At 47.5% G+C, this 7,500-nt stretch overlaps 1 protein-coding gene across 1 annotated transcript in view; it reads right to left on the bottom strand.

Moving 5' to 3' along the window:
• The window catches only part of rbfox1 (RNA binding fox-1 homolog 1), a 119,736-nt gene that overhangs the window by 84,553 nt on the left and 27,683 nt on the right, over positions 1–7,500 (bottom strand). The gene's annotated exons all lie outside the window — the stretch shown is intronic.

Genomic DNA, 7,500 nt, shown 5'->3' with positions numbered 1-7,500 from the left:
CCATGTTGATGGTCTTTACAATACACTGATGTGTGAGAGCAGCAGAGTCACTGTGAGTTAGATCAAGGAAGCTTCTTTAAAGGGTAATAGAAGGTGTTGTCTAGAGCCTGCAGTGTGTGTGTGTGTGTGTGTGTGTGTGTGTGTGTGTGTGTGTGTGTGTAATAAGGCTCTAGCTCCTCCTCAGGGATGTGACATTTTTTACTACAAACAGCAGAGGTGTGCAGAGTCAATCAGCCAATCAGAGAGCCAGAGACCTATGTTGTAGTTTTTTTCGATCCTTAAATTATTGTTGATAGAACTCAACAGGAAACACTGCAGGGGAATTTCACAATAAAAGCCGTCCAGCTGCTCACAGGACAGAGCTCAGTGCTGAGTTGATGGTTTCGTTATGGGGCTTGAGTAAAAGTGAGGACAACATGACATCCATCATGTATTCATTGAGCCTCACGTCACCTGATCACCAGCTCCTGCCTCTGTTGCTGAAGAGCTGACACACACTTTTATTATCTGTGCTTCCTCCTGCAGAGCAGACTCAGAGTGTGCATCTGTGTGTTTGAGAGTGTGAGCGTTCATCCATTTGTGGCTGTGCGGTCTTTTACCTGCCACGCATGGAGGAGCAAAGCAATCGAACACCAGCGGCAGCAGTCGTTCAGTCTGCACGTGGAAGCAGAGCGTCAGGATGAAGGCCGAGACCTCGAGACGTGAAGGCAACATGGAGGCAGAGGGGGCGCCGTGTGGCTAAAGCATACATCACAGATTGTTTCAGCTGATCAATTTATGATATCAAGCTGATTCATGTTTTTCTGTCCAAGTCGCCATGACAACAACAAGGATGTACAACACGTGTCCACCCTCGCCTCCTAATATGGTCACTTCAGGCTAAAAAAAACCAAGATGGCGGCGGCCAAACTGGAGGTTTCAAAACGACAACAAACCAATTGAAGATGTCACCCTGGCCACGCCCACTTCCCATATGCAGTCTGTGGTGTTCAGCTCCAGCTTCTTTTTACACTTGAAACATGTTCAAGCTCTGCTGGAGGGATGAAGAATGTAATGACCAATGACTGCTTCACTGTAATCGCACACACACACACACACACACACACACACACACACAGCCCTCTCTCCGTGCTGAACTAGCTGCTATTGATTGAATCTGAGGAGATGTCTGAGGAGGAGAGGACTGTTCGGGGCACGGGGAATAGACTACCCTCAGCTCCCAGCTAATAGATAGCACAGATTGCCTGTGTGTGAGTGTGTGTGTGTGTGTGTGGTGGTACAGATTGCCTGGTGTAAGCTGTTAGGCAGAGAGGCCTGTCTTTTCACAGGCTCCATTGACTGAAGCGCGGCGTGGAGACGCTCTGAGCCTGATGATGGGGCTGATAACAGGCCTGATGTGGCTGAATGAGCCCCGCCGGAGCCAGCGAGCAGGGAAATACAATTTGGTAAATAGTGATGCTTACTTGTGTGAGACAAATAGCCCATTTGGTCAATAATCAGGACAGCGGCCGAGCGAGAAGGCAGGAGGCAGACCGGTGTGAGACGGACAAAGAAGAGGATCAGCAGAGGACGTCAGACATCTTTAAGTGAACTCGTCTCTGTGTCGCTTCGATCTTCAGTTTGCTTCAAACATTAGAGAATACAACCGCCGTCCTGCCCTCACCTGAGAGCACAGTGTTTGTACCTGCTCTGAAAGGCCTCACCTGAAGGGGGCTGTCACAGCTCCTCCTGCCTGCCTCCTCATCTCTAACAACTCTTCTGCAGAGTCAAGCCGCTGGTTTACCAGCACACACTGTCACACAGGAGCTGCTAATAGTCTCATGATGAGAGAGAAGCTGCCTCTGACAGAAACACGTTCTGTTTACACTAAAGTCAGAGTCCGGAGAGCCGGCAGCATCGAGCAGCCTTTGGTTTTACTCACTGAGCCCACGTTCATCCATCAACCCAGCAGTGTTAGGAGGCGTATGGCTTCCTCTGCTCGCTGCTGCTGTATGAGTATGGTTACTATGGTTACTATGATGACAACAATGACAAGCCACAGACAGTTCGTTCGTGTCGGACACCTCAGACCTTCTTGTTATTCTGAGTGTGTGACAACATTAACAACCGGACTCCATTGACAGAAACAGGGATGTAACATGCTGCTCTACACTGTCTCCATCATCACGTCTCTGTGTTCCTGTGCTGTGTTTGATCCCTTTAATACACCAGAAACACACAACACCAACAAAGAGAATAAAATCATTTCATTCATCATTTAATAGTTATAAAAAACACAGTCATCGTGCTGTGACGCACAAACTAAAATAACTGAAACACAGACGTCTCTGTTCTGCGAGCTCGTTGTGAAGCAGAGCTCAGTGACTCTTCCTCTCAACGATCCTGATTCTAACGCTGTCGGCCCGTTCGCTGTACAAAGCTCTGCTCCGATTCGTCCTCTCTCTCTCAGAGTCAGCACTCTGCTCGCCTCGCTGCAGTGCCTGCCATTAATCCCCGTCAGCCCGGCTCGCTCCCACATCATATTTCTGCTGTTCTGATGGAACATATGGAGTCCCTGTTCAGCCAGCACTCAGGAAACCTGCATTATTCACCACTAAACAGGAAGCGTCAGCTGAGGTCTGCCCCGGTGCCGCCTGAGTGCAAATACACTAAAGTACATTTACTGTCCTGTACGCGCTGCAGCAAATACACAATCAGCTGGATGATGTTTGATGTGAACCTGCTGAGATGTTGAGTGAAGGTCTGCGGGGCTGATGGAAACACGGATCGACAAACAGAGACATAAATCAGCAGGTACAGGGTGTGATAGGACTGTGAGGTGTTCCACAGGGTTCAATCTTTGGGCCACAATCGTTTCAGGAGATGGAGCAGGAATCAGCTGGGGGGATGGGGGGGTGGGCATGCGGGGGACCAATAAAAAAAGAGCATTTCATTTCTTTGGGGGGCAGGGCTTTCAGCTCTCTGTTTCCAGTGGCTGACTAAACGTCTTTATATATATTTACTGAGTATCGATCAATTTCATCTTAAGTGTAACACAAAGTACGTATGTGTGAGTTTTACAGTAACATTAGCAGCTAGCTGCAGCTGTTAGCTCTTATGAGCTAACAGGAAAAAGATTAGACTCTAAAACAGCTGCTGCATTCTTCAACAGATGAAACACCTCCTTTAAACACTGACATAACTGTCCAGCAGGTGGCGCTCCTTGCTGACCTGCTGCTATCATCACATCACTGTCTGTGCATGTTTAGCTGAAAGTCGTATCTTAACGTGTTCCTGCAGCAGAATCGGTGTTACACTGAAGCCGATTGATCCCTGCGCAGCCGGATGCTCGTGTTGTCCTTCTCATCCTGCCGTCATTAAGCAGCTGCTGAAACGGCTCTGTGAATATTCTCTCTATAATGTCTTCAAATCAATATCAACAAACGTGAGCCGTCCCTCCAGTGTATGTCAGCGCTAAATCTTTGTGACATTTATATGAAGCGCAGCCCGCCATCACGAGCAGCCGCCTCCAAATTGAATATTGATTGTAATGATATGTTCTTTGGGGCTGCAGGAGTTTGAATCTTAATAAAGGCGGAGAAATGAAGCGCGTTCTCAATCTGCAGAAAACTTTGTCCAGAGCCCCGGGGAAATTCCCCCGTAATGTGATAGATTTGTTGGGTTCCTCATTCATGAAACGGATTCCAATGAACTTGTTTTAAGCGAATCTTTTTGTAAATGTGTTTGGGTCTCTCTGGGGCAGCGGGCGGCTTCACGCTGCGGCTGTAATCTCAATTAAATATGAACTCTTCAGACGGAGCGGCGCTGCACCGACGAGAAGAGCGACTATAAAAAGTATCAAACCTGCCTTCATTAACGGTGCCCTCATATTCCTCAATTAACATGTTGGCTGTGCAGAGCCCCGGAGTCTCACACACACACACACACACACACACACACACACACACACACACACACACTATGACTTCTGAAGGGGAGACTTTCAGTAACAGGCTTTATATAAAATGTAATTATTATGGGATGTTTTCATGACGGGGGACCTCAGTGTACTTTGATACCGAATACTTAAAATAACTTGTAGCTAGGTGTGACGTTCACGTCAGAGAGCTCAGGAGCAGGTAGCATCCTGCAGCCTTCATGAGATCATGTTCAGTCTGATATGAAACGCATGCTAACATAACAGATCCAGCAGATTCAAAGACGTCCTGCAGCAACAGTTGTTGTTTCCTCTGTGATCACAGACCGTTTATAACGAGCGGACGTCGTCAGCGAGCGGACGTCGTCAGTGACTGGACGTTGTCATTGGGCGGACGTCGTCAGTGACCGGACATCTTCAGTGACTGGACGTTGTCATTGGGCGGACGTCGTCAGTGACCGGACATCTTCAGTGACTGGACGTTGTCATTGGGCGGACGTCGTCAGTGACCGGACATCTTCAGTGACTGGACGTTGCCATTGAGCGGACGTCGTCAGTGACTGGACGTTGTCATTGGGCGGACGTCGTCAGTGACCGGACGTCTTCAGCGAGCGGGCGTCTGTGCTGAAGCGTCGTGTGTGGCTTTGTGAGCGTTGTCATGTTGACCGTATTTAGACGAGAGGGTGGAGAGGCAAACGCTAAGTTATCAAAGTGTGTGCACAAAGCTAATTCATTAGCTGGATAATGAGTTCGTTAAAGACACTGTTTCTCACATAATTAGATTTGTGATGTTTGCTGACTGGAGTTGTTTTAATATTAGACTTTAAAAGCTAATCGAGCTGGTGGAGCCGAGCGAGCTCCCTGCTAGCTCGCCCATTTCTAAGTGATGAACAAATGGACTAGAAGGGAAGTGCACCTTAAAGTGAAGTAATTGTTGTTTGTCTTTAATCTGAAATGTTGGTTAAACTTTGGTTTGCACCGGTCTGTGGTCTCTGCTGCTCATGCTGCATTCAGGTGGTGTCACAAAGATCAGAAAAATCAGTTCCTAACTGGAGACCACTGCAGGAAAGTCAGAGAACATTCTGGTAGTTTCCCAGCTGGCAGACTTGACGTCATGAGGGCAGAAACATGGCGGATCAAAGACAGGTTGATGCTAAGAAGCTCGTTCAGCTCACATCTCATCTGCAGTCTGTGTTGTTTCCACAAAACGACTCGAGGCTGATGAACAAACTGAAGTCTGAACAACGACTCAGGAAACAGGACCATCCGAGGAGCACATGTTAGCATTATGCTAATATAATGCTAATGTAGCTTTACAGCCAACAACAGTTTCCTGCCATGAGGCTGTGATGATCAAATGAGCAGCAGATTCACATCAGAGCAAAGGATCAAAGATTACAAAGAAACAGAACTTACCCACAGATACATCATCGTGCCTCCAGCACTCACACGGACTGCTCCTTTATGCACACACACACGCGGTATATCCTCGGTAACCAGCTCACCATCACAGAGAGGAAACTCTCGACGTGTCTGACCCGATGTTTGACTTCTCTTTCTTCCTCTGCTCTGCTTTTCTGTAAATCCTGCTTAGACACCACTTCTCAGAGTGTGTACTTCACTATGCAGTGTTCACTGTGTGTGTGTGTGTGTGTGTGTGTGTGTGTGAGAGAGAGAGAGAGAGAGCGAGAGAGAGAGAGAGAGAGACAGAGGGAGAGAGAGAGCCTAATGGCTAAATCTCCTCTCTGCAGCACAGTGAAGCTGCAGACGGAGACAGGAGGACGTTTGTGTTGTTTGTTCACAGCAGCAGAATAAATCTCAGTTATTAATGAATGTTCATGTCAAAGAGCTGATCGGACACTTTCTCATGTGTGCTGTTTGAAAACAATATGGCCGCCGCTGCAGGATATCAGCCAGTGTAACATCAACACGCTCAGTATTTCAGCAAACTGAAAGGTTAGGGTTAGCATGTTCCAGATCAGTTTGACTGGTGGTCCTTTCTGTGGCTCACAGGTGCTGTCAGGTGCTCACAGGTGTCATGAGCAGTGGATCAAACCGCCTCTGACGTCCTCCAGCACAGGACACAGTGTCAGACAGGAAGTTAAGAATAAACAGCACTGATTCAGACTGAAAAACAGGCACAGCATAAACATCATGACTTGTTTTCATAGGTCACTTGGGGTCACTTGGGGTCACTCGGGGTCACTGACCTCAGAGAGACACACTGAAGTGAGAGGAAGTGAACGTGATGAAAGAAGAGAAACAAACGGATCATGAAAGAGGAAACGTCCCGGAGGCAAAGTGACCAAATAAAAGATGTGGGATTGTGCGATCCAATCAGAGGCTGTAATCTGTTTGCTTCTCATTTCCTGATTATCCTGAAGGAAACACTCGTCTGTTTCTTTATGGACAATTAAAAGTAAATGAAAGCGGCTGGTAGCTGTGTGTAGAGGGGATTACAATAAGATGCTGGGTATGAATAATAACTGTGAGGCGGGAGGTTATTTTTAGACGCACAATGTTCCCACACTTTAATGAGACTTTGGCTGCACGGCTTCAAAGCCGACGCGGCCTCTCTGCTTTTTACTCTTTTTACGGCTCTGTCGGTTATCGGAGGTACATCGGATAAATAAGTCAGTTTTGCTTAACCCAGCAATAAAATACCCACAATCCCACGGGACAGCAGAGAGGCGAGATGTGAGACTCATTAAGAAGGATATGAGCTGCTCAATGTGCCAGATTTATAATGAGGCTCCTGGTTTACTCTCACGTCTCCTGTCAGTCAGTAATGAGGCCGAAACACGCTCACGTGCACTTAAATCACAACAGCCATTCATACGTGTCAGAGACATGCTGGGAAACACACCCACACACACACACACACACACACACACACACACACTGAGGACGACGAGGGGACTGTAAGCTGATCACAGCGTCTTGTATCAAACATACTGAATGATCATGTAACTGTGAGTGTTCAGGAGGAGGAGGCTGCTGGATGCTGAGGACCAGGGATGCTTCTCCCTGTCAGAGTCTGAGATCACATTTATATATCCTCAGTTTGTTTACGCTTCTAAAGACACCTTGAAACACCTTGAAACACCTTCAAACACCTTCAAACACCTTGAAACACTTCCTGTCACATTGGAGAATTTAAACTCATGATGACATCCACTCAGACAAAACCAGAGTCTGCAGGAGGAGGACACAACGAGCCATGCTCCTCCGTCCTGAGAGTGGAGATGCTGCGTTTGATGGATCATCTACATCGACTGTCTGTCAGTCTCATGACAGAGACGTCTTTGAGTCTAAGGAGGCCAACGTGTTCAGAATACGGCTTCAGTCCGGTCCCAGTCAAGTTGTGTCATTAGTTGTGTGTTGTGCACCTAAATGCTGATTGTGTCTTATCATGAGCTCTGTAACATCTCATCAGCTGATGCTGACTGCTCACATCCTCTGTTTGAATGGAGTCCAGAGTTTGGGCTGAGCAACGTCCCCTCAACATGTTTCAGATGTTATTTTAACTCCTCTCCATCACACTGAGGCGAACACGGTGAGTGAGGTGGTCTCTGTGTCTGTGC

Source organism: Semicossyphus pulcher, unplaced genomic scaffold (genome assembly GCF_022749685.1).
Source record: "Semicossyphus pulcher isolate SPU_LCO1_2020_fin unplaced genomic scaffold, fSemPul1.0.p SCAF_23, whole genome shotgun sequence".
NCBI lineage: Eukaryota > Metazoa > Chordata > Actinopteri > Labriformes > Labridae > Semicossyphus > Semicossyphus pulcher.
Note: the sequence above shows the minus strand (reverse complement) of the source record. Positions and strands in the feature narration are given on the sequence as shown.